Source organism: Aotus nancymaae, unplaced genomic scaffold (genome assembly GCF_030222135.1).
Source record: "Aotus nancymaae isolate 86718 unplaced genomic scaffold, 86718_ANA_hifiasm-v0.15.2.pri h1tg000040l, whole genome shotgun sequence".
Taxonomy (NCBI): Eukaryota; Metazoa; Chordata; class Mammalia; order Primates; family Aotidae; genus Aotus; species Aotus nancymaae.
Genome location: NW_026988454.1, coordinates 40,115,966 through 40,141,597, shown reverse-complemented (window position 1 = coordinate 40,141,597; position 25,632 = coordinate 40,115,966). Strand labels below are relative to the sequence as shown.

The window sequence follows — 25,632 nt, the reverse complement described above, 5'->3', positions numbered from 1 at the left end:
AAACTACCCACCCACACTACTCTGGCTCATACCCCTGCTCCCTTTAAAATAGCCAATCAGAATTAGACTAGACTGTGTGGTCTAACTCTACTCAATAGGGGAATGACACAGCAGTAGGAGCAACCTATGTCAGCATAAGTACTCCTTCCCCTTCCTTGTCCAGGTGTGTGCCCGCCATTGTTCAGTCTGTGAGCCGCACCCTTCTATAGAAGTAAATTGCCTTCTGAAGAAATTTATTCGAGTACTACTTCTTTTGTGGCACCAAAAATTTTAATTATAACAATACTTTAATGTATTCATCTGTTGCCAATTCCACACTCCTTTTCCAAAACTCATATAGTATACTTGTGTGACAACCTTCCATCCCATCACCTGTTCTGTCAAATTAGAAAATGATGAAGTGTTAACTGGTATTAACAGATTTTAAGGTATCTAAGGCCTCCTGAAGACCTAGAAAGCTAGAGGGAACAATTATCAAACATGAGTTTGCAACATTTCAGGATATTTTCAGTAAACTCAAGAGACCCTGCAAGATTTTTTAAATAAACTTCAAAATAAAGGAACCTAATTAGAACATGGAAATGTATAGTGACACAATAAAGGCGAATAAAAGTTGATATCCTAGATGTTCCCACCATCTAATTTAGTGCAATAATAGGTACTTTACCAGTACTACATAAAATTACTGGGCATAAAGAAGAATGGGAGGATATTGCGAAACTAAATAAAATTTTTAAATGTCAAAAATTACTGCCATATACTTAAATAATAAATTATTTCATTTTAAACAAATGATTCATTTGAAAAAGTTTTCCTCCAAATATTATTCTCATTCGTTGACTATTATTCCCCATATTTAACTTATTTCTTTCCCTTACATATCTCCAGTCCCCAAAACTGCAGTCTGGTTCAAAGACCTATCTCCCTCCTTTCCCAGAGGGAAGTAAAAGTTCTGTCTATGGAAAGAAAGTATTTCTGAAATTATTATCATTTGTTATGCACCATCATTAGAAAATGAGCTATTCTTGGCCGGGCGCAGTGGCTCACACCTATAATCCCAGCACTTTGGGTGACCGAGACAGGTGGATCATGAGGTCAAGAGATCGAGGCCATCCTGGTCAACATGGTGAAACCCCGTCTCTACTAAAAATACAAAAATTAGCTGGGCATGGTGGCGCACGCCTGTAGTCCCAGCTACTCGGGAGGCTGAGGCAGGAGAATTGCTTGAACCCAGGAGACGGAGGTTGCAGTGAGCCGAGATCGCACTATTGCACTCCAGCCTGGGTAACAAGAGCGAAACTCCGTCTCAAAAGAAAAAAAAAAAAGAAAGAAAATGAGCTATTCTTGTCAAATAAACTATCTCTTTAACTGGAAAGCAAAACTTTCCTGGGCAAGGACAAATTATTTTGTTGAGAGTTTTCTTGCTCTAAGGCACATGGAATTGTATTTTTAAAATATTTTACCCTGAAGGAGAAATAAACTGATAAGCATAGAAAATTCAGGTCTATGAAAAATGGAAGGGGGAGGGGGAGTTTTACAAATAAAATGTTGTTACCAATTAAAAAGTATGAAGTGGTTATAAAAAAAACACCAAGGCTTTTAGACACTTCCTATCATTCAAATGTAAATGTCAAGTTGCCTCAAAACCTCTTAGCTAGTAGAAGAAACCTAAACTAAAAATTTCAGACATTATTGAGAAATGCCAAGCAATGGGGCTTGAAACAAATTAACCACACTGAGGACTAAACTCTGATTTTTTTTATCTTGCCGAAATTCCTACCTAAGGGGTCTAGGGAGTCATGCCCTACAAACCATAAATTCTCATCAGATGTGTTTTATTTGAACCTATATATATCATGACTTACTTTTCAATCTGACCCTGGCATAACATTAGGAGCCAGGAAAAAAAAATTTAATCCCAAAGTATATCTCCTTGCCATTCTTTGAAATTGCCCTGTAAACTCTCCTGTGGGAAAAATCCACATTCTATAGAGCATCCCCTTCCCTCTGTTTTCCTTCCTTTCTTTCCAGATCCAGGAGATAATCAACTAAGAGCCAGGCACCCTTTCAGGTCTGATAAGAAATAGTTTGCAACCTGCTCTCTCTCTGAAGTCTGCTGAGAGATTCCTCTGCACAAAAAAACTTAGGTCTCCACAATCCTTTATCTTTAATCTGAACATTCCTTTTTATGGATCCCAGGTCTTTAGACAAATTCAACTAATTGTCAATCAGAAAATGTAAAAATTTACCTATAGTCTGGAAGCACCCCCACTTTAAGTTGTCCCACCTTTCTGAACCAAACCAACGTATTTCTTAAATGTATTTGATTGATGTCTCATGCCTTCCTAAAATATGTAAAACCAAGTTGTACCCCAACCACCTTGGGCACATGTTCTCAGGACCTGAGGGCTGTGTCACAGGCCATAGGCACTCATATTTGGCTCAGAATAAATCTCTCAAATATTTTACAGAGTTTGACTCTTTTCATCATCAATACCTATATTCTCATGACAGGATATATTTATTAAGTTTGTTTGTAATCTCCATTCATAATCATTCCATACTCAACCACTATTCTTTCTGTTTCACCTCCCCTTTTACTACCGTTGGAATTAGAACCAAGTTCACTGGTCAAAGTCTGTGAGAAAAATAGGAAAATATACCAAACTACATAATTCAAAATGAGTTCTGAAGCTTTCTTTGCTTTTTTTTTTTTTTAAGGAAAAGGAAGGGGAGAAGGGGAGGAGGAACTCTTTGCTTTTTTAAAGACAAATTTTTAAAAACATAATAACTGGATTAGCAATTAAGACAAATATTTCAAAAAAGGATGGTATTCTTTTTTGGATTATTTAAAGTACATTTTAACTAGACATTTACCTGCATTCTCAGAAATAAAAAGTTATTGGTTTCTTGGCATACGGGCCATTACATTTGTACTTATATGTAGATTTTTATGGCCAGGAAATGGCCATAGACACATAATGCATATGTTAAGAGCATTTGGTAAGAGGTAATTCTGTAGCAATTCAATGGCTATTTATATTGAATTCCTATTAATGATCATGCCATTGTTAGCTATTTCAGAGAGAAATAAAGCATCTTTAAAAGTTTTTGGTTTTGTCAGAGAAACAAAATATGCACAACATATGAAAATAGAGCAAAATCTCTCCTTTTATTGAGCTCTGCTAGAGAGTGCCATTAAATTTAATGTATAATCTTAACTTCATAAAAGGATATCTTTTTTTTCCACCAGTAAACTCTGATCATGTAGTCTAAGGATTTTCTTTAGGTATAAATGGATTCAATAACATTAAATCAGTGCATTGAATTATGATGCATTATTGTGAGGAAAGAGACCCAGGCATCTGGGATCAACTTCCCCTTTGACTGCCACAGTTCATTTCAATGGAAGAAAAGGCTGACCGACTGGCGCCTCCTGATTCACCTTCCTGTAGGTGGCAGGCTTGGTCTTGGGGAAACTCTCCGGAAGGCACTGTTTTTACTTAAAACAAGATCAAACCCGAGACCTTTTCACATGTGAATCCTAAAGCTGTAAACCCGAAACCCTTTCATATGTGATTTCTAAAGCTGTAAACCTGAAACCTTTTCACATGTGAGTCCTAAACCTGTAAATCTTCATATGTAATTTCTAAGGCTGTAAACCGAAGATTCTTCCACATGTAATATCTAAAGTATAAACCTATATAAAGGCAGAACATTCCTTTGTTAGACGAGCTGGGTAATTTGGAGCCATCGCCCGGCTCCCGGCCATAATATTAATAATAATAATAATAATAATAATAATTAAAAACCTTTTCCTTCTCCATTCGGTGTTTGGGAGCTCTGTATCTCAAGGCCGCTCCTGCTACATTTTCCCTTCATTCTAGTTTTTAAAGTTCTAAGCAGAAGTAAAACCAAAATCAAGCAACATACCAGCTCTGCTAGGGAGTAAATATCAAATGTATACTCCCACACACATATATGAAATCAGATTTATCAAATATATATGTGTAACCAGAATTTTTATGGTTATAAAATATACTAGTGTTTCACAGCTGTCTATTACTTCTGTAACAAATTACTTTTGTTCACTGAGTTGAAATTTATATTACATTTTGCGAGAAAGAAAATAAACACAGATGTGAAGAATGAAGAAAAATATCAGTTGAGTCACCTAACAGGTGCTGAAAAAGTTTCAGAATACAGGTATGTTCTATTTCTTAACCAAATAATGCATCTGAAGAAAGAGACCCAAGTATCTAAGATCACCTCCCCCTTGACTTCCACACTGCATTTCAATAGAAGAAAAGGCTGGTCTCCTTATTTGCCTTCCTATAGAAGCAGGCATAGTATGGGGGAATCTTTCTTAATAATTTGTGCACAACCAGAAAACATAACAGAAACGTATATATGAGATAAGTTGTAGTATTTTAGGGATAATCAGGACAGGGACTACATCTTATTCACAGCTCTTAGCACAGAATTTTACATTAAATTTTTGTGTAACTAAAGGGGAATATATAGGTATTACCGTAGCTAGTCATCATTTTCTAAAATAAAGGTAAGACCTATGTTTACAAAATAATTTAAAAAATAACTATTTCAGTCCAGGCACAGTGGCTTGCACCTGTAATCCCAGCACTCTGAAGACCGAGGTGGGTGGATCACCTAAGGACAGGAGTTCGAGACCAGCCTGGCCAACAGGGCGAAACCCCGTCTCTATTAAAAATACAAAAATTAGCTGGACATAGTGGTAGGCAACTGTAATCCCAGCTACTCGGGAGACTGAGGCAGGAGAATCACTTGAACCTGGAAGACAGAGGTTGCAGTGAGCCAAGATCTTGCCACTGCACTCCAGCCAAGGTAACAGGGCGAGACACTCCAGATCAAACAAAAGAAAGAAAATAAAGAAAGATTAAAAGATTTCACTGTTGGGTTTTTAAGAAATGCAAACCCAGGATATGTGGCTACAAGTGAGGGTATCATAGTCGGCCAAATAAATTCTCTTTCAATGGCCTCTGGTCAGCTTGCCAAAGAGCCACAACTTCTCCATCCATCACTCCTCGCTGAGGAATCTCTACTCCTCTTCAGCATGTAATAAAAACCAGAAGCATTTGATTTCAGACTGTCTATATATATATCACCTGCTTTTAAAAGTTCTGATTCTGTTTTAGGCTGTCATAATATAAACTACCTTTCAAGGTTCATTACATGTCACCCACACAACCCTCGCCCTCACACAGCCAAAATGCACAACTTTCAGTTCCTGAAATCTTTCTGATTTTCTCGCCATTTCAAGCTTTTGCATATATGATCTCTGTTACATTTTTGTCTTCCTCAGTGTAACTTCCAATCATCTCCTCTAATATCTAGACTACATAAAGTCCCCTTACTGTCTACTCTCACAACATCTGTATATTTCATCACCATTCTCAGTCACGTTTTGCTGTAATTAGTTCTTTAACCAATTCTTCCCATCAGGCTTAATTGCAAGAGGGCATTTGCAGTGCCTAATGACAATTTTCTTAAGGCTAAATTCCATGCAGGGGTTTAAGAATCTGGCCACAAATCAACCCTGCAACTACCCTGTTTATTATTCTCCCAACTCACCCAGTTTCAACACCAAGCCTCTTCACAGGCTGGCTTCTCTTCCTGGAATGTTAATCATTGCAGGCGTCCCAGATGGTTGTATAGTCACCATTCAGACCAGAACCCAATAAGAAGTCAAGAAAGGATCACCCGTTTTATTACGAGGCTGCTCCCTCCCCTCGTAGATTTCACAAACATACATCTCATCGCAAGCTTGGCTCTTCCAAGAGAATGCTAGTTCATCAAGAAGGGGTCCTTTGTTTTTACTATCCTTGTCCAGTTCCTCTCTATACCACTTGCACCTAGAGCCACAGCTCCCAGATACAGGGAACTCCCAGATGTGGAATAGAGAAAAGAACAAAGGGAGTGTTGATTTAAACGTTGCCTGAAGTCCTTAACAGCCCCTTCAACCTATAACTTAACTGTGGTTTTAATCCCCTACATGTGTAATCCCTGTACGTGTGTGCAGCGATTACTGCAGCTCAAAAATTCTCCAAGAACCTCTACCAGAATGGAATTGCTCATTTTTCGTTCTTGAAGAGTTGGCTGCACGATACAAATAAGTTTTAGTTAAGCAAGACAATTTTATACATAAAAGACAATTATAGCGGTCACAGAGAACATTACCTAACTTAGCACAGAGCCTTGAAAGTATTCCGAAATTAAATCAGTGTGTAGAAAGCAAACCTCCTTATGCTTTTGAAAGTGTAAGGACGCGATCTCTCAGCTTGCTCCGGCAAGACCTATTCATCTCTTCCCCACGCCCTCCTTCCCCTCGTCGGCCCGTGGCGCTAGGCACCGCGTCCCCACGTCCAGCAGAGGGCAAGCCTGCGCGGCGCTTGTACTGGACGAGCCGCGGAGCCGGCGAAGCTCGCGGTCTGGGATACGTTCGGAGAAGCGAGCGCTAAAGTCCATTCCACGGCGATATTGTAGAATTTTCCCACTGACAACACTTAACTGAAGTCCTAAGGCCAACTCTTTCGACCACACAGCCCCGCAGGTCTGGGCAGTGACTTCCTTTTCCGCTCCGCTACTTAACGCTTTTCAGCTTTGAGTGCCTTTATTTCCGCTCCCCTCCGGAACCGCCTCTGCGCCTGTGCTCCGTTCCGGTGTGTCCTTTCCTCTTCTCTGCGTCGCCCCGTTTACTATCCTACGCTCCTGTTTCCTCTCTGGGGGGCACTTTATCCCGTTTCCCTGCAGGCTCTCGTGACCCCGGAAATCCCGCTCCCGCCGCGAGGAGCGTTCCTGCAACCACGTCACTCCCTCTAGGGTCGCGAGTGAGCCCGGACTGGCGGACTCGTGTAGTACTTGCTTCGCATTTTCGCTTTTCCCATACTGGGTTAGGGCTTGGAAAGGAGGCCACCGAACCCTGCTTGTTTTCGCTTCAATAAACTTGAGGAAAAGGAAAGGCGAGGAAGCCTATTTAGGCAAACAGCGAGAGGGGAGAGAACCGAAAGGTACCGAAGGCCGACCCTTTTTAGAGATCTCATCGGAGTTATTGAGGGGAATGGGTATTTAGCTAGTTGTTTTTGTTTTTTTTTTTTTTAACCCGAAAAACCAGTGTGTGTCCTGAATGTATAGATGTGACATGGTGTTTTTAAAGCTCAGTAAGCGGCCGGGTGCGGTGGCTCACTCCTATAATCCCAGCATTTTGGGAAGCCGAGGCGAGTGGATCACTTGAGGCCAGGAGTTCAAGACCAGCCTGGCCAAAGTGGTGAAATCCCCATCTTTATTTAAAAAAAAAAAAAAAAAAAAAAAAAAGCTCAGTAAGCTTAAAATTTTGTGCCAATACATTTTGTATGCCGCAGACGGGACGTGCTTCGGAAGACCCCCTGAAAGGGGAGGTCATTTTACACCAATATTGAGACGTTTTGTCAGAGTCGTGGGACTAAAGGTAGACCTTAGGTAGTTGATGTCAAAGATAAGCACAGCTGAACGTTAAAGCTGTGAAAACATTTTATTCAGTTAACTACTGACAGGAAACGGTGAAAACATTTTATTCAGTTAACTACTGACAGTAAAGAGCTGAGCTCTATTTCAATTTGTGCAGAGGTGATCTGGGCATTTTAAAAGGAGAAAGGGGATGTGCGGGAGCTTAGTAGAGAAAGTGAAAACATACAGAGCTGTTAGTGTAATTTGTGTGTGTGTTTAACAGTTAACTAAGTCGTCCTGGGCACAGGGCCTTATGCTGCTAAAGCTGTGCTAGAGTTTGGGCAAGTCTCTGAGCGCAGGGGTTTGGATGGAATAGTCACGTGCCTGTTGTTCTGCAGTGGTCATAGGTAAGATCTGATTAAGTACAGAGAATATTCTAGTGGGAGGAACAGAATGTGCCAACCCACCGAGCAGTAAGGATAAAGCTTTAGGGTACGGAGATGTGTATGATAGGAAATAAGTGGGAGCCCAGTTTGCACTGATTGGAAGAAGTCATTATTAGAAGTACCATATTTAATTCCAGTTTATTATAAAATGAGTAACTTAAGCCATTAAACTCTTGAACAGGAAAGTCACTTGATTAAATGATGATTTGGAAGAATTTAATCAGTTTGCAGAGTGAGTGGGGATGACTAGATATATGATTTATGCTGTAAGACTGTATATGGATATGTGATACTTCAGCCTTCCAAGGTTGGCACTTCTTTGTGTACCTCCCTGATAGTACCTTGCTTAAGTAAGTAGAAAACAAATGGTAGAATTTGTTTGGGGATACTATCTCATGCCTTGTCTTTTTTCGAAGGATTTAGTTACTTGCCAGTTCTCAAACAATTTTCTCTCAACAAGTTGAGGAGATAAAATGTGTAAAAAAAAAAAAATTATATTGAAACTATCAAAAGAGGACCAAAGTCCAGTAGGAATTTGGAGGAGGGAAAAATCTTGGCAACTGGTGAAAATTCAAGGAGGATGGCACAAAAGACATATTTTCGGTACTGTAACTATTTAATATACTAAGAGATAAAACAGCATTTCTTTTTTTTTACTCCCACTTAATAATGCCTATTTACCCACAGCTGTGGGAGTATAATTGGAGGCAGATGAGGATCTGCTATGAGGTATGTTCAGTGGTGTTAGGCAGTATACTAAAATAATGACTTCTGTTAATATTGGCTTATATTTCATGCAATTCTCCCCAGACCCATATGTACATTAGTAATTAACTCTGATAAATTGGAATAGACTTTGAGACTAAACCAGTAAAGATATTTAAGCATCCTGAGAAGACAGGCACATGGGATCTAGGAGGGCCAAGACCAAAATATCTGGTAGTTACTCCACATACCCTGGAGAAAGAGGGAACGTTTTCAAACCCAAGACTTAGTCTTCCTCATTTAAAAAAATTTCCTCCAGTAATATTCTGATGGCTCATTTATATGTGTAGCATTTTGGTTTACTGCACATACAACTTAGTATAAAAATACCTTTCACTGCAGTAAACATTGTGCTAAACTGCAAACTAGAGGTTAATGTACTGTAGTGCTTCCTTGCAGAGCCACTGAGAAAAGCTACAGGATCTCTGATGGCTGTGAACTTAGGTCATGGGCACTCAGAAAATTTGCAGAACTTAGGTCATGGGCACTCAGAAAATTTGCAGAAAAATTCCTATGCCCTGTCTGAAGTATGGAATTAGAAAGCTACAAGACTTGGCTGGGCATGGTGCTCACACCTGTAACCTCAGCACTTTGGAAGGCCAGGATCAAAGTAGATCACCTGAGGTCAGGAGTTCGAGGCCAGCATGGCCAACATGGTGAAACCCCATCTCTACTAAAAATACAAAAATTAGCTGGGCATGGTGGTGGGTAGTCCTAGGTACTCTGAAGCCTGAACCCAAGAGGCGGAGATTGCAGTGAGCCGACATCACACCACTGCACTGCTGCCTGGGCCACAGAGTGAGACTCTGTCTCAAAAAAGAAAAAGAAAGTTACAAGACTTGAAGAGGTTATGCAAACTGGAGTTGTGTGGATTTCAGCAATAATGTAACTGTGTTTTTCTCAGGGACTGGATTGCCTGCCTTTGCACAATTATATAAACCTCTCAGAATATTGCTGCAATACCAGGGCAAGCAGCAGCAACACTTAACATCTGAGATTAAAATTGTCCATTGTCCAGGAAGAACTGAGGCATCAGAATAGAAACTAAGCCAAAGAAAAGGAAAATTAAATTCCTTTAATACTCCAGTTTATGGCTTGAGATTTATACCTGTTCTGTATGGTTCCTTGTGTTCTCTCTCTCTCTGTCTCTCTCTCTCTGTCTCTCTCACTGTGTTTGTGTATGTGTATTTTTCTAAATTGTAGTTTGTTATATGAACCATTGCATACATTTTTATCTCCCTCAATGCTTTAGAAGTTAAGCATTTTGCTTTTAATTGTATTATGATTATTCACATTTTCTAAGAATCTCTGTCAAAAACAATGTATAAATTTGCAATTTACTCCTTTCTTTGTAAATAAAGAATTTAACATTTTTGCCAGGCACAGTGGCTCACGCCTGTAATCCCAGCACTTTGGGAGGCCGAGGCGGGTGGATCACGAGGTCAAGAGATTGAGACCATCCCGGTCAACATGGTGAAACCCCGTCTCTACTAACAGTACAAAAAATTAGCTGGTCACGGTGGCGTGTGCCTGTAATCCCAGCTACTCAGGAGGCTGAGGCAGGAGAATTGCCTGAACCCAGGAGGTGGAGGTTGCGGTGAGCCGAGATCGCGCCATTGCACTCCAGCCTGGGTAACAAGAGTGAAACTCCATCTCAAAAAAAAAAAAAAAAAGAATTTAACATTTTTACTTTTACCTTCCTTTCTCTTCTTCACTCTGTGTTATATAATCTGGTATTTGAAACCTAAGTTATGTTTTTAAAAATTTATCTTATACTGATGTGGTTTGGCTGTGTCCCCATCCAAATCTCATCTTGAATTGTAGCTCCCATAATACCCACATGGTGTGGGAGGGACCTGGTGGGAGATAATTGAATCATGGGGACAGTTTCCCCCATACTGTTCTCATGGTAGTGAATATGTCTCACAAGATTTGATGGTTTTATAAGGGGAAACCCCTTTTGCTTAGTTCTCATTCTCTCTTTCCTGCCACCATGTAAGACGTGCCTTTCACCTTCTTCCATAATTGTGAGGCCTCCCCAGCCACGTGGAACTGTGAGTCCATTAAACCACTTTTTCTTTATAAATTATCTAGTCTTGGGTATGTCTTTATCAGCAGCATGAAAATGGACTAATGCATATACGTTGTATATCTTCTTTAGCACTCAATAATCATTTTTCAAAGTTTAATTTACTGTTCTATATCACATTAAAATAATTTAGACTTAACCCTATATCTAAAACCATCAGTTGTTTTATACGCCTACTTCAAACTTTTATTTGGATTCAGCTCTTATTTGTTTACAAAGGGGCTTACAATTTTTTTTTGTTTCTTTGTTTTTCTTTTTTCATTTTTCCTGAGAAATACATATATTGCCTGTTTCCTGAGTGCATGGACATTTGAAGCTGTCTCTTTCTTTTGCTCCCACATGAACTTCAGCTTGCCTGGTGATCAGTTCTTGGGTCTTACCTTTCTATTTTCCAAGTAGACCATTCTGTTTTTTCCTTCTGCTAGAGGAGAAACCTGAAACCAACCTGCTATTTTTTCTTTTCTATGAAATTATTTCTCCCTCTATCTATGTTTATTTTACCTATTACATATTTACTTAACTTACCTTTCATTGTCCACCTGCGCCACTAGAAAATCTGCAATATAGAGTTTAACTTGGATGTTTTCCCAAAGTGTTTTAAAAGTTGTACTTTTATACCATCCTTGTGGTGTTATCTGCTATCACCCAAATGTTGCCCAGGCCTAGATCTCTTCCAATGATTATACATGGGCTGCTGTGAACATTCAGTCTGTGTATGTTCTTTTTTTTCTCTCCCTGAGGGAAAAAAATGCCTTTCACTGCAATAAACATCGTGCTAAACTGCAAACTAGAGGCTAATGTGCTATAGTGCTTCCTTGCAGAGCCACTGAGAAGAGCTACAGGGTTTCTGATGGCTGTGAACTTAGGTCCCTGAGGATAGGTTTCTTCAGTTTTATTTTTCAGTAATAGCTTTCATTCTTCTTTCTCAGTAATAGCTCTAGTACTAGGTGAGCTTTCTATTTCTGACTCCCATTTTCCATCTATATTTCTTCACACTTTGGGAAAACATCCAAGTTAAACTCTATATTGCAGATTTTCTAGTGGTGTAGGTGGACAATGAAAGATAAGTAAGTTAATATGTAATACGTATAATCAACAGAGTAAAAAGCCTGCAGAATGGGACAAAATATTTGCAAACTATACTTCTGACAAGGGGTTAATATTCAGAGTGTATAAAGAACTCAATAGTTAAAAAAAAATCCAATTTGAAAATGAGTAAAAGGACTGAATAGACATTTCTCAAAAGAAGACTGCTAATCACTAACAAGTGTATGAAAAAATGCTCAGCCAGGCACGTGAGCCTGTCTCACACCTGTAATCCCAATACCTTGGGAGTCCAAGCAGGTGGATTGCTTGAACTCCAGGAGTTCAAGACAGCATGGACAACATGGCAAAAGCCTGTCTCTACAAAAAATTACAGAAATTGGCTGGGTGTTGCAACATGCACCTATAGTCCCAGCTACTCAGGATCCTGAGGTGGGAAGATCACTTGAGCCTAGGAGCTCTACGCTGCAGTAAGTTGTGATGACACCACCTCACTCCAGCCAGAGTGACAGAGCAAGACTCTGTCAAAAATAAATACATACATACATTTTTTAAAAAAATTAAAAATAAATAAAAAATAAAACTCACTGATCATAGGGAAAATGCAAATCAAAACCACAATGAGATATCACCTCATGCCTGTTAGAATGGCTATTATCAAAAAGACAAAAAATAACATGGTCACACAGATGTGGAGAGAAACACTTGTACACTGTTGGTAAGAATGTAAATTAGCCATTATAGAAAACGGTATAGAGTTTCGTCAAATAATTTAAAACAGAACTGACATATGATCCCATAATCACACACCTGGGTATATATCCAAAGGAAGTAAAATCAGTATGTTGCAGAGATACCTGCACTCCCACATTTATTGCAGCACTATTCACAAGAACCAGGATATGGAATGAACCTAATGTCCATCAGTGGATGAACAGATAAAAAAAATGCCATATATACACAATGATACACTATTCAGCCATCAAAAGCAGTGATATCCTATCATTTGTGGCAACATAGACGGACCTGGAGAACATTAAGTGAAATAAGCCATGCACAGAAAGACAAATATCACATGATCTCATGCATGTGTAGAATCCAAAGTTGATCTCATAGAAGTGGGGAATAGTATGGTGGTTACCATAGGCTGGGAAGAGATTGATCAGTGGGTACAGAGTTACAGTTAGTAAGAATAAATTCTGGTGGTCTATTGCACAGTAGGATGACTATAGTTAACAGTATTGTATGCTTCAAAATGGCTAGAAAAGATTTTAATTGTTACCACAAAGAAATGGTAAATATATGAGGTGATGGATTTGCTAAATAATATTAAAATATTACACCACACCCCATAAATATGTAAAATTCTTATGTGTCAAAAATGAGGCAAAACTATATAATATAATGTTGGGTGGTATTAAGTGCTATGACAACAAGTAAAGCAAGTTTGTCATAATGTTGGGAGTTGGTATTTTAGGTTAAGGTAAAGCCAATTACTTTCGTTATGTTTATGAATTCCTAGGCCTCTTCTTGACAAACATTGACGTTCTCAAATATTGGCAAATACAAGTCACATTAGGTAAACATGCAAATTCTTGGCCTCAGTTCCATATATTTAATTTTGAATGAATGGTCATTAAGTCAAAATTGAGAAATAATGATTAGTAATTGTTTTTACATCTCAAGTATTTCCTCATTCTGAACAAAGTATGTCGACACTTATTTACACAGTTGAATGTTTGGGCACTACCTTGTGATGTGATTTTACTTTTTCTTTTTTTGTAGTTCAGCTTTGAGTATCATGTATTCTATTTTCAATCTGTTGTTTTTGGCCTGCACTCAATGCAATAATCTGTTTAGGAGTTTTCTCTCTGAAGCACAAAATACCTTTATACTCTTAAAAAGGTGGAGATGGGAAGGAGATAAACCAGACTCAGATACTGTGATTTTCTTCACTCTTCTCTGATATGAGTTTTATGAAAACATTTATAACCCAGTCAAAGCTATCTTTCCCCTGAAACAACACATGCTTTAGACTGAATGGGTTATAGTTATAGGTATGGGAAAGAAACATGAAAATGTTATATACCACAACGTATATCATTATATTCTGTCATGATAATTTTTATTTCTGTAAACTTATTGAGTTCAAATGCCTGGTTAGCCTTATTTTTCCTCCTTCCCATCCTTACTTTTTTCCTCCTCAGTTCTTTCCTCTCTTTATTTCTTTTTGAGAATGTATTTAATTTTTCTTAAATATGCCATAGAAAAAATATTAGAATGAATATCTCATGCTGTTAATAGTTATCAGTAGTAACTTGGGAGAATGTAGTGTTTGTTTGGTTAGTTAAACATACTTGGTTTTCAGATTTCTCAAAATGAATGAGAACATTTAATAACATGTTAAAATGTTGAAACTATAGTATTAATTTCAAAAAAGCTATCCAGAATGGAAGAAGGGTGATGTCAGAAAAATGGTAGAATAGGACTTTCCAGTACTTGTCGCCTCACAGAAACATCAATTTAAACCACTATCCATGTATGAAAATACCTTCACATGAGCTGAGGAATTTGATATGAAATTATAGTACCTAGGTGTAGCAGAGAATTAAGAAAAGTCACAGCCAGTCATGGTGATTCACGCCTGTAATCCCAGCACTTTGGGAGTCCAAGGCAAGTGGATCACGAGGTCAGGAGATTGAGACCATCATGACCAACATGGTGAAATCCCATCTCTACTAAAAATACAAAAAACTAGCTGGGTGTGTGGCACGTTCCTGTAGTCCCAGCTACTTGGGAGTCTGAGGCAGGAGAATCACTTGAACCCAGGAGGCAGAGATTGCACCACTGCACTCCAGCCTGTGATAACAGAGGGAGACTCTGTCTCAAAAAAAAAAAAAAAAAAGATAGTAGGAAAGAGTCACCTCTTTCACAATCCCGGTAGCACAGAGCTGAGAGATATGGTCTGTGTGGGAGAAGGAGAGTTAAGTAAGTGGTCAGCTTTGCTTCAGACTCCAGCACCAGGCCTGCCATAGTGAAATCTGGCACCAGGCTGACTCCCATGGCCCCAGGCTCTAGGCTGATACCCATGCACTGAGACTCCAAGATCACCCCAGTGCTAGTCTAACCTCCATGGCCCCATGATCTAGACCCACTCCATTCCCCACGTTGGTCCCCATAGTTTCAGGTACCAGGCTCCAACACCAGGTTGGCCTCTCCAGCCCCAGACACCAGGTTGACACCAGTCAATACAGGCCTTAGATCCACTCAATGCTAGGCTCGTCCCTGCAGCCCCAGGTTTTAGTGAACCTAGGTTCCAGGCCTGGTCTGACAGACCCAGGGTCCAGGCCTACCCCAGTAGACCCTGGCACCAGAACTACCCCTGTAGGCCTAGCCTACAATCTAGCACCCAAAAACCCAGCCTCCAGGATGGCCTCTGAAGAATCAGGCTTCAGGTCTTCCCCAGCAGCAAACCAGACTGCTACACTAATGGTCCACTTTTGTCCCCATGGACCCAGGCACCAGACCCATCTCAGTACTAGGCTGCCCCCTGTCCTGTGAACACAGGCTCCAAGTCAAACCCTGTGGACCTGGATGCCTAGCACACCCACCTATATATCTGGTCACCAGCCCTGTCTACCTGACGACTCCTGCAGCAAGCTCACCCGTAAAGCCCACAGATGATCTACCCAGAGGCTTAATAGGGTGACTGTGAGCAACATTCCTTGCTGAATCCAGTCTATAAAGACAGGAATGAGTGCCTGCATTTCACTAATGCAAAGAAGATTAATAGGGAAACACGATACCACCAAAGGACCAAACACCAGTAAACAACCCTAAAGAAGTGAAAATCTATGAACATCCTGAAAAAGAATTTGAAATAATTCTTAGAAAAGGTCAGTGACCTACAAGATAACTCAAATAGGCAGCTAAGTAATATTAGGAGAACAGTACACAAAATTAGAACTATGACAAGAAGAAACATAAAAAGAACTAGGAAAATTCTGAAGCTAAAAAACACAACGACTGAACTAAAGAATTCCACAGAGCTCCAACAACAAAATCGAGCAAAAAATAGGCCATTTAAAATTACCCAGGCAGAGGGAAAAAAGAAAAAAAAAGAGTAAAGAAAATCTATGAGACTTAAGGGTCACCATCAAGTGAACTAATTAATGCACTGTGGAAGCTCCAGAAGGGGCAGAGGAAGAGAAAGGGGCAAACAAACATAATGATAGAAAACTTTCCAAATCTGAAAAGGGAACTAAACATCCAGATCTATGAAAGCCAAGAAATTCTAAATAGATTAAATACAAAGAGATCTTCACCAAGACAGATTGCAATTAAATTTTCAAAAGTCAAAGACAGGGGCCGGGCGTGGTGGCTTACGCCTGTAATCCCAGCACTTTGGGAGGCCGAGGCGGGCGGATCACAAGGTCAAGAGATCGAGACCATCCTGGTCAACATGGTGAAACCCCGTCTCTACTAACAATACAAAAAATTAGCTGGGTATGGTGGCACGTGCCTGTAATCCCAGCTATTCAGGAGGCTGAGGCAGGAGAATTGCCTGAACCCAGGAGGCAGAGGTTGCAGTGAGCCAAGATCGTACCATTGCACTCCAGCCTGGGTAACAAGAGTGAAACTCTGTCTCCAAAAAAAAAAAAAAAAAAGTCAAAGACAAAGAAATGCAAAAGCTGCAAGAGAAAAGCAACTTCTATAAGGCTGTTAGCAGATTGCTCAGCAGAGACCTTGCAGGCCAAGAGAGAATGACCTGCAAGGTGCTGAAAGAGAAAAGCTGCCAATCAAGAATACTATACCTGGCAAGGCTGTCCTTCAGAAATTAAGGACAAATAAGTTTCCCAGACATACAAAAGGAGTTCTTACCCTTAGACCTGCTTTACATGAAATGTTAAAAGGAGTTCTTCAAGTTGAAAGGACCCTAAGAAACAACATCAAAACACAGGGCAGTATAAGACTCACTGTAAATGTAAGAATATAGTTAAATTCAGAATACTCTAATTCTATAATGGTGATGCATAAATCACTTTTAACTCTAGTGTAAAAAGAAAAGTAATTGTAATTGTAATAATTTGTTCATGGAAATACAATATATAAAAGTTGTAAATTGGCTGGGCGCAGTGGCTCATGCCTGTAATCCTAGCACTTTGGGAGGCCGAGGTCGGTGGATCACCTGAGGTCAGGAGTTCAAGACCAGCCTGGCCATCATGGTGAAACCCCATCTTAAAATAGCATAAAATGTAGGAGAAATTAAAGTATTGACTTTTGTAAGTGGTAAAAGTTAAATTGTTAGAGCTTAAAATAGACTTATAACTATGATCTTTTATGTAAGTCTCATGATAACCCCAAAGAAAAATAAAATACCTAGGAATACAACTTAAAAGGGATGTGAAGGACCTCTTCAAGGAGAACTACAAACCACTGCCCAATGAAATAAAAGCATGGAATGTTTTATTATAAAACATTTTTAATTTTATTATAAAAAATTTTCACAATATTGAATCTTTCTATCCAGGAGCATGGAATGTTTTATAATAAATAAAACATTTTATAATAAATAAATAAATAAAATCAATAAAACATTTTATAATAAATAAATAAAACATTCCATGTTCCAGGATAGGAAGAATCAATATTGTAAAAATGGCCATACTGCCTAATTTATAGATTCAATGCTATCCTTATCAGGCTACCATTGACTTTCTTCACAGAATTAGAAAAAACTACTTTAAATTGCATATGGAACCAAAAAAGAGCCCTTATAGCCAAGACAATTCTAAGCAAAAAGAACAAAGCTGGAGGCAATATGCTACGTGACTTCAAACTATACAACAAGGCTACAGTAACCAAAACAGATATATAGACCAATGGAACAGAACAGAGGCCTCAGAAATCATGCCACACATCTACAACCATCTGATCTTTGACAAACCTGACAAAAACAAGCAATGGGGAAAGGATTCCCTATGTAATAAATGGTGTTGGGAAAACTGGCTAGTTATATGCAGAAAACTGAAACTGGGCCCCTTCCTTACACCTTATATAAAAATTAACTCCAGATGGATTAAAGACTTAAACGTAAGACCTAAAACCATAAAAACCCTAGAAGGAAACCTAGGCAATACTATTTAGGTCATAGGCCTGGGCAAAGACTTCATGACTAAAACACCAAAAGCAATGGCAACAGAAGCCAAATTTTACAAATAGAATCTAATCAAAATAAAGAGCTTATGCACAGCAAAAGAAACTATCATCAGAGTGAATAGGCAACCTACAGAATGGGAGAAAATTTTTACAATCTATCCATCTGACAAAGAGCTAATATCCAGAATCTACAAGGAACTTAAACAAATATACAAGAAAAAACAATTCCATCAAAAAGTGGGTGAAGGATATTAATAGACACTGCTCAAAAGAAGACATTTATGCAGCCAACAAACATGAAAAAAAGCTTATCACTGGTGATTGGAGAAATGCAAATCAAAACCACAAGGAGATACCATCTCATGCCAGTTAGAATGGCAATCATTAAAAAGTCAGGAAACAACAGATGCTGGAGAGGATGTGGAGAAATAGGAATGCTTTTACACTGTTGGTGGAAATGTAAATTAGTTTAACCATTGTGGAAGACTATGGCGATTCCTCAAGGATCTAGAACTAGAAATACCATTTGACCCAGCAATCCCATTACTGGGTATATACCCAAAGGATCATAAATCATTCTGCTATAAAGACACATGTAAACATATATTTATTGCTGCACTGTTCACAATAGCAAAGACTTGGAACCAACCCAAATGCCCATCAATGATAGACTGGATAAAGAAAATGTGGCACATATACACCATGGAATACTATACAGCTATAAAAATGGATGAGTTCATGTCCTTTGCAGGAACATAGATGAAGCTGGAAACCATCATTCTCTGCAGACTAACACAGGAGCAGAAAACCAAACACCACATGTTCTTACTTATAAGTGGGTGTTGAACAATGAGAACACATGGACACAAGGAAGGGAACACCACACACTGGGGCCTGTTATGGGGTTGGGGGCTAGGGGAGGGATAGCATTAGGAGAATTACCTAATGTAGATGATGGGTTGATGGGTGCAGCAAAACCACCATGGCACATGTATACCTATGTAACAAACCTGACATTCTGCATGTGGATGCCAGAACTTAAAGTATAATTTTAAAAAAAGAAAAAAGGAAGATCTTGAACAACCTGTCTTGATACCACATGGAACTAGAAAAAGAAGAGACTAAGCCTAAAGTTACAGGAGAAAGGAAATAATAAAGATCAGAGCAGAAATAAAGGAAATGGAGATAATAAACATAATAGAAAAATCAAACAATTGGTTTTTTGAAAAACAAAAATTGACAAACCTTTAGCTAAAGTAAGAAAAAATGAGAGAAGACTCAAAATTATAAATGAAAGAGAAAACATAACTGATACAGAAATATAAAGGATCCTAAGAGACTACTATAAACAATTATACAACAATATATTGGGTAACCTGGAAGAAATAGATAAATTCTTAGAAATCTACAAATCTACCAAGATTAAATCATGAAGAAAGAGAACATTTGGACAGAACAATAATGAATGAGAGATTGAATTTACAATCAAAAAGCTACCAACAAAGAAAATCCCGGGACAAGATGGCTTCACTTGTTAATTCTACCAAACATTTAAAGAAGAATTAATGCTAATTTCTCTTACTCTTTAAAAAAATTAATGAGAAGACAAGACTTCCAAACTCATTTTATAAGGCTTACATTGATACAAAAGCCAGGGAAGGAAGAAAAGTATAAGCCAGTCCTGATACTGTCTCAACAAATTAGATATGGAAGGTGTCTTGATTTGTTTTCTCATGCTTGTAGCAGAAACTGAAACTGCATAGTTTATGAAGAAAAGAAATTTATTTCTCACAGTTACGGAGGCTGAGAAGTCCAAAGTCAGGGGATTGTATCTGGTGAGTGTCTTCTTGCTGATAGGAACTCTGTAGAGGCATTAACCAACACAGGACATCACATGGTAAGGTGCTGAAGATGCTAGCTCAGGTGTCTCTTCCTTTTCGTATGAAGCCACCAGTCCTATTCCCATGATAATCCATTGATCCATTAATTTATAAATGGATTGGTCTATTCGTGAGGTCTCTGCCCCACCTCTTAGTACTTCCACAGTGAGGATTAAATTTCATCATGAGTTTTGGAAGGAAAAAATATTCAACCATAGCAGAAGGAGTGTATCTCAACATAATAAAGACCATATGTGACAAGTTCACAGCTAATATGTCATATTAAATAGTGAAAAACTGATCATTTTTCTTCTAAGATCAGGAACAAGATAAGGATGCCTACTCTTGCCCCTTCTATTCAATATAATACAGGAAGTCTTAGCCACAGCAAAGCAGATTGGAAGAGAAGATGTAAAATTGTCTCTTTGCAGATAACATAATCTTGTATATAGAAAACCCTAACAACTCCACCAAATAACTGTTAGACATAACACACAAATTCAATAAAGTTACAGGATAAAAATAAACATACAAAAATCAGTTGCATTTTTATACACTAACAATGAGCTATCAGCAAAAAGAAATTAACAACACATCCCATTTGCAATAGCATCAGAAAGAATAAAATACTTAGGAATAAGTTTAACAAAGGAGATTAAAGATCTGTACACTGAAAACTATAAAACATTGATGGATGATGTTGAGCAAGACACAAATAAATGGAAACGTATTTCATTTTCATAGATTGGAGATATATTGCTATTGTTAAAATGTTCATACTACCCAGGTAATCTGAAGATTCAGTACAATTCATATCGAAATTCCAATGGCATTTTTTCACAGAAATAGAAAAAGCAATTCTAAAATTTGTATGAAAAAACACAAAACCTCAACTAGCTAAAAAAATCATAGGCAAAAAGAAATAAAGCAAGAGGCATCACACTACTTTATTTCAGAATATACTATGAAGCTAACATAATCAACACAGCATGATGCTGATACAATAATGCTCATGTAAACCAATACAACAGAATTGAGAGCCCAGAAATAAATCTACACGTTTATGGTCAATTGGTCTTTGACAAAGATACCAAAAAGACACAATGGGGAAAGGGCACTCTTTAATAAATGGTGTTGGGACAACTAGATAACCACATACAGAAAATAAAATTGGACCCTTTTCTCATACCATATCCAAAAATCAACTTAAAATGGATTAAATACTTAAATGTAAGATATGAAACTGTAAAACTATGAGGAAAAAATAGAAAAAGAAGGTCTTCTTGATACGGGTGTCAGCCGTGGTTTTTAAAAAATATGACCCCAAAACAGGCAACAAAAGCAAAAGTAGACAGGTGAGACTGCAACAAAATGAAAAGCATCTATCTGAACAATAAAGGCTCAATAGAGTGAATAGAACAGCTGTGGAATGGGAGACAATAGTTTGCAAATCATACTTCTCATAAGGGCTTAATATTCTAGTATATGAACCTCGCCACTGCTGCCACTACCACCACCCAGAAACTGCTGAGCCCCCGTCCATCCACAGCCACCACTCACTCTGGAAACAGAACATCCAGTCATGGATAAAAATGACTTGGTTCAAAAGCCCAAACTGGCCGAGCAGGCTGAGTGTTACGATGACACGGCAGCCTGCATTAAGTCTGTAACTGAGCAAGTAGCTGTATTATCCAATGAGGAGAGAAACCTTCTCTCAGTTGCTTATAAAAATGTTGTAGGAGCCTGTAGTTCATCTTGGAGGGTCGTCTCAAGTATTGAACAAAAGATGGAAGGTGCTGAGAAAAAAAAAAACAGCACATGGTTGAAGAATACAGAGAAAACTAAGATGGAGCTAAGAGATACCTGCAATGATGTACTGTCTCTTAGAAAAGTTCTTGATCCCCAGTGCTTCACAAGCAGAGAGCAAAGTCTTCTATTTGAAAATGAAAGAAGATTACTACCATTACATGGCTGAGGCTGCTGTTGGTGGTGACAAGAAAGGGTGTGTGAATCAGTCACAACAAGCATACCAAGAAGCTTTTGAAATCAGCAAAGAGAAAATGCAACCAACACATCCTATTATACTGGGTCTGGTCCTTAACCTCTCTGTGTTCTATTACGAGATTCTGAACTCCCCAGAGAAAGCCTGCTTTCTTGCAAAAACAGCTTTTGATGAAGCCATTACTGAACTTGATAGATTAAGTGAAGAGTCATACAAAGACAGCACACTAATAATGCAATTACTGAGAGACAACTTGACATTGTGGACATTGGATATCCAAGGAGACTAAGCTGAAGCAGGAGAAGGAGGGGAAAATTAACTGGCCTTCCAACTTTTGTCTGCCTCATTCTAAAATTTACACAGTAGACCATTTGTCATCCATGCTGTCCCACAAATAGTTTTTTGTTTACAATTTATGACAGGTTTATGTTACTTCTATTTGAATTTCTATATTTTCCATGTTGTTGTTATGTTTATTAGGGGAGTAGAGCCAGTTAACATTTAGGGAGTTACCTGTTTTCATCTTGAAGTGGCCAATATGGGGATGTGGAATTTTTATACAAGTTATAAATGTTTGGCCCAGTACTTTTGGTACATTGTGGCTTCACAGAGGCCAGTGTTAAAACTGTTTCCATGTCTAAGCAAAGAAAACTGCCTACATATTGATTTGTCTTGGTGGGGAATAAAAGGAATCATTGGTTCCAGTTAGAGGTGTAGTAAGATTTTTAAGGTACTTTAAGGTTTGGAGCACTTACAAAACTGTGGTAGAAACAGATATCCCATGGATACCATGTGTTAAACCATGTATAGCTGTGGAATACTCAATCTCAATGTGCACACCTTTGACTACAGCTGCAGAAGTGCTCCTTTAGACAAAGTTGTGATCCATTTTACTCTGGATAAGGACAGAAACGGTTCACATTCCATTGTTTGTAAAGTTACCTGCTTTTAACTTTCATTATTTTAGCTACAATCATTTTATTTGTATTTAAATGTTTTAGACAAGCTAAGAGCATATGTAAAAGTAAATATATAGTAAAAATAAATCACCTGATAGTCATTACTTCGTGTATATGAAGCACAGAAGTAAAACAAACAAAAAAACCCTATGTATTTTACTTTTTAAAATTTTTTTTTGCTTTTGTGATTTTTTTTGATATTTGCCTAACATGCATGTGCTGTAAAAATAGTTAACAGAGAAATAACTTGAGATGATAGCTAGCTTTGTTTAATGTCTTACGAAATTTTCATAAATAATCCAAGCATAATTGTTAAGAGCATGTGTATTAAGTTCATGTAAGTGGAATAAAAGTTCTATGAATGGACTTTTCAACTACTTTCTCTACATCTTTTCATGTAAATTAGTCTTCGTTCTGAAACTTCTCTAAAGGAAATTGTACATTTTTTGAAATTTATTCCTTATCCCTCTTGGCAGCTAATGGGCTTTTACCAAGTTTAAACATAAAGTTTATCATAACAAAAATACTACTAATATAACTACTGTTTCCAACCATGTTCTACAATCCCATCTCCTCCTCCCCACCCTGAAAAAATGAGTTCCTACTTTTCTGGGAGAGGGGAAGACTGATTGGGAAAAAAGTAATATGTTCCATTTAAATTTTGGCATATGGCATTTTGTAACTTAGGAAGCCACCATGTTCTTGGCTCATCATGACTTTGGGTAGCATTAACTAAGTTTTACGCTTCCAAATCACTTTTTGGTTTTTAATAATTTCTTGATACTCTTATAGGCTGCCTTTGATTTTGATCCTTCATTCTTTCTATTTGTCAGTTGGCACAAGATTACCTTCCTTTTTTAGCCTTCTGTCTTGTTACCAATCGTTCCTACTCAGTGGCCATGTACTTGGAAAAAGGCCACATGATCTTTCTGAATCCAACTCAATGTCTAAGATACCCTGCTTCCTTTGCTTGCATCCCACAAACTATTTCCCTCATCCTATTTACTGCAGCAAATCTCTCCTTTGTTTATGATATTGTGTTTATTTCCCTTTAAAACTCTACCTATCCTAGGCCAAGGCAGGTGGATCACCTGAGGTCAGGAGTTCAAGACCAGACTGGTCAACATGGTGAAACCCTGTCTCTACTAAAAATAAGAAAAATTAGCCAGGCCTGGTGGTGGATGCCTGTAATCCTAGCTACTCGGGAGGCTGAGGCAGGAGATTCACTTGAATCCAGGAGATGGAGGGTTCAGTGAGTCAAAATTCCACCACTGCACTCCAGCCTGGGCAACAAAAACGAAATTCCATATATTAAAAAAAGTTTCTATGTGGCCAGGCGTGGTGGCTTACGCCTGTAATCCAAGCACTTTGGAGGCCAAGGCGGGTGGATCACCTGAGGTCGGGAGTTCAAGACCAGCCTGACCAACATGGTGAAACCCCGTCTTAAAAAAAATTAAAAAAAATAAAACTCGGCCGGGCGCGGTGGCTCACGCCTGTAATCCCAGCACTTTGGGAGGCCAAGGTGAGTGGATCACGAGGTCAAGAGATCGAGACCATCCTGGTCAACATGGTGAAACCCCATCTCTACTGAAAATACAAAAATTAGCTGGGTGTGGTGGCGCGTGCCTGTAGTCCTAGCTACTCGGAAGGCTGAGGCAGGAGAACTGCTTCAACCCAGGAGGCGGAGGTTGCGGTGAGCCGAGATCGCGCCATTGCACTCCAGCCTGGGTAGCGAAACTCCGTCTCAAAAAATAAAATAAAATAAAATAAAATAAAATAAAATAAAATAAAATAAAATAAAACTCTGCCTATCCTGAATGGTCTGTCATTGTCTGCCTTTCAAATTCTTCCTCTTTCTCTTCCTCTATTCTCTAAATAATGATCGGGCTAAGTTATACCCAAAGCTCGTTTTACAAAATATTTCCTCAGTTCTTTGTAGAAAACACCAAATAAAAATGCCATTTTAAAAGAAGTATATTTTTTTCTATACCTCTTTGGAATGTAAGCTTCTTTTCTACACCTTTTTAGAATGTAAGCTCCTTAAGAGCAGGGACAATGTTTTCTATATGTTCTACTGTACCTAGTACACTGTAAATGCTCAATAAATATGATAGGAGGCATTGTGATGATAAGGGTAAGAAACTGAAATCCCTTCCTCCCCAAAAATTCTAGGATATAAGGAAATCAAGTAATAACAAGAAAGCAGTAACCTGATTCTAAAATGAGCTAAGGTCTTGAAAAGACATTTCTCTAAAGAAAACATAGAAATGACCAACATGTATATGGAAAAATGCTCAACGTTTGCTATTTATCAGTGAAATGAAAATCAAAACCACAAGAAACTATCATCCCATACCTGTCAGAATGGCTATCATCAAAAACACAAAAAATAACAAGTATTGGCAAAGATGTGGAGAAAAGGAAACCCTTATACACTGTTGTTGGGAATATAAATTAGAACAGCCATATGAAAAACAATATATGGAAGTTCATGAAAAAAATAAAAATAGAATGATCGTCTGATCCAGCATCTTCTGAGTTTTAAAAGCCTGTAGTATATATATAAAGGGAAATAAAATTTATTTTCTTTATGCAAAGGAAATAAAATCAGTATATCAAAGAGATATCTGCACCTTCATATGCATTGTAGCATCATTCACAATAACTAAGATATGGAATCAACCTAAGTGTCCATTGAGGGATGAATGGCTAAAGAAAATGTGATATATATGTGCAATAGAATACTATTTAGGCTTAAGTAATAAGAAAATCCTATTATTTTCAACAACATGAAGGAACTTGGCAACTTTATGTCAGTGAAATAATC

At 38.3% G+C, this 25,632-nt stretch overlaps 1 protein-coding gene, 1 long non-coding RNA gene and 1 pseudogene across 10 annotated transcripts in view; 2 read left to right on the top strand and 1 right to left on the bottom strand.

Moving 5' to 3' along the window:
* The window catches only part of ECHDC1 (ethylmalonyl-CoA decarboxylase 1), a 56,441-nt gene extending 49,680 nt beyond the window's left edge, over positions 1-6,761 (bottom strand). For 3 of the 8 annotated variants that reach the window (XM_012435102.3, XM_012435100.3, XM_012435104.3), the window contains exon 1: positions 5,611-6,197. The gene's annotated coding sequence lies outside the window, so the exon portion shown is untranslated. The other 5 variants (XM_012435099.2, XM_012435098.2, XM_012435101.2 and 2 more) reach the window with 3 other exon arrangements.
* A 108-nt stretch (positions 6,762-6,869) lies between these two features.
* Positions 6,870-25,632, top strand: part of LOC135268330 (uncharacterized) — a 121,231-nt gene continuing 102,468 nt past the window's right edge. For both annotated transcript variants that reach the window (XR_010336614.1, XR_010336615.1), the window contains exon 1: positions 6,870-7,046. This is a non-coding gene — a long non-coding RNA (uncharacterized LOC135268330). The remainder of the gene's footprint in view (positions 7,047-25,632) is intronic.
* On the top strand, positions 7,036-23,905 carry LOC135268329 (14-3-3 protein zeta/delta-like; annotated as a pseudogene).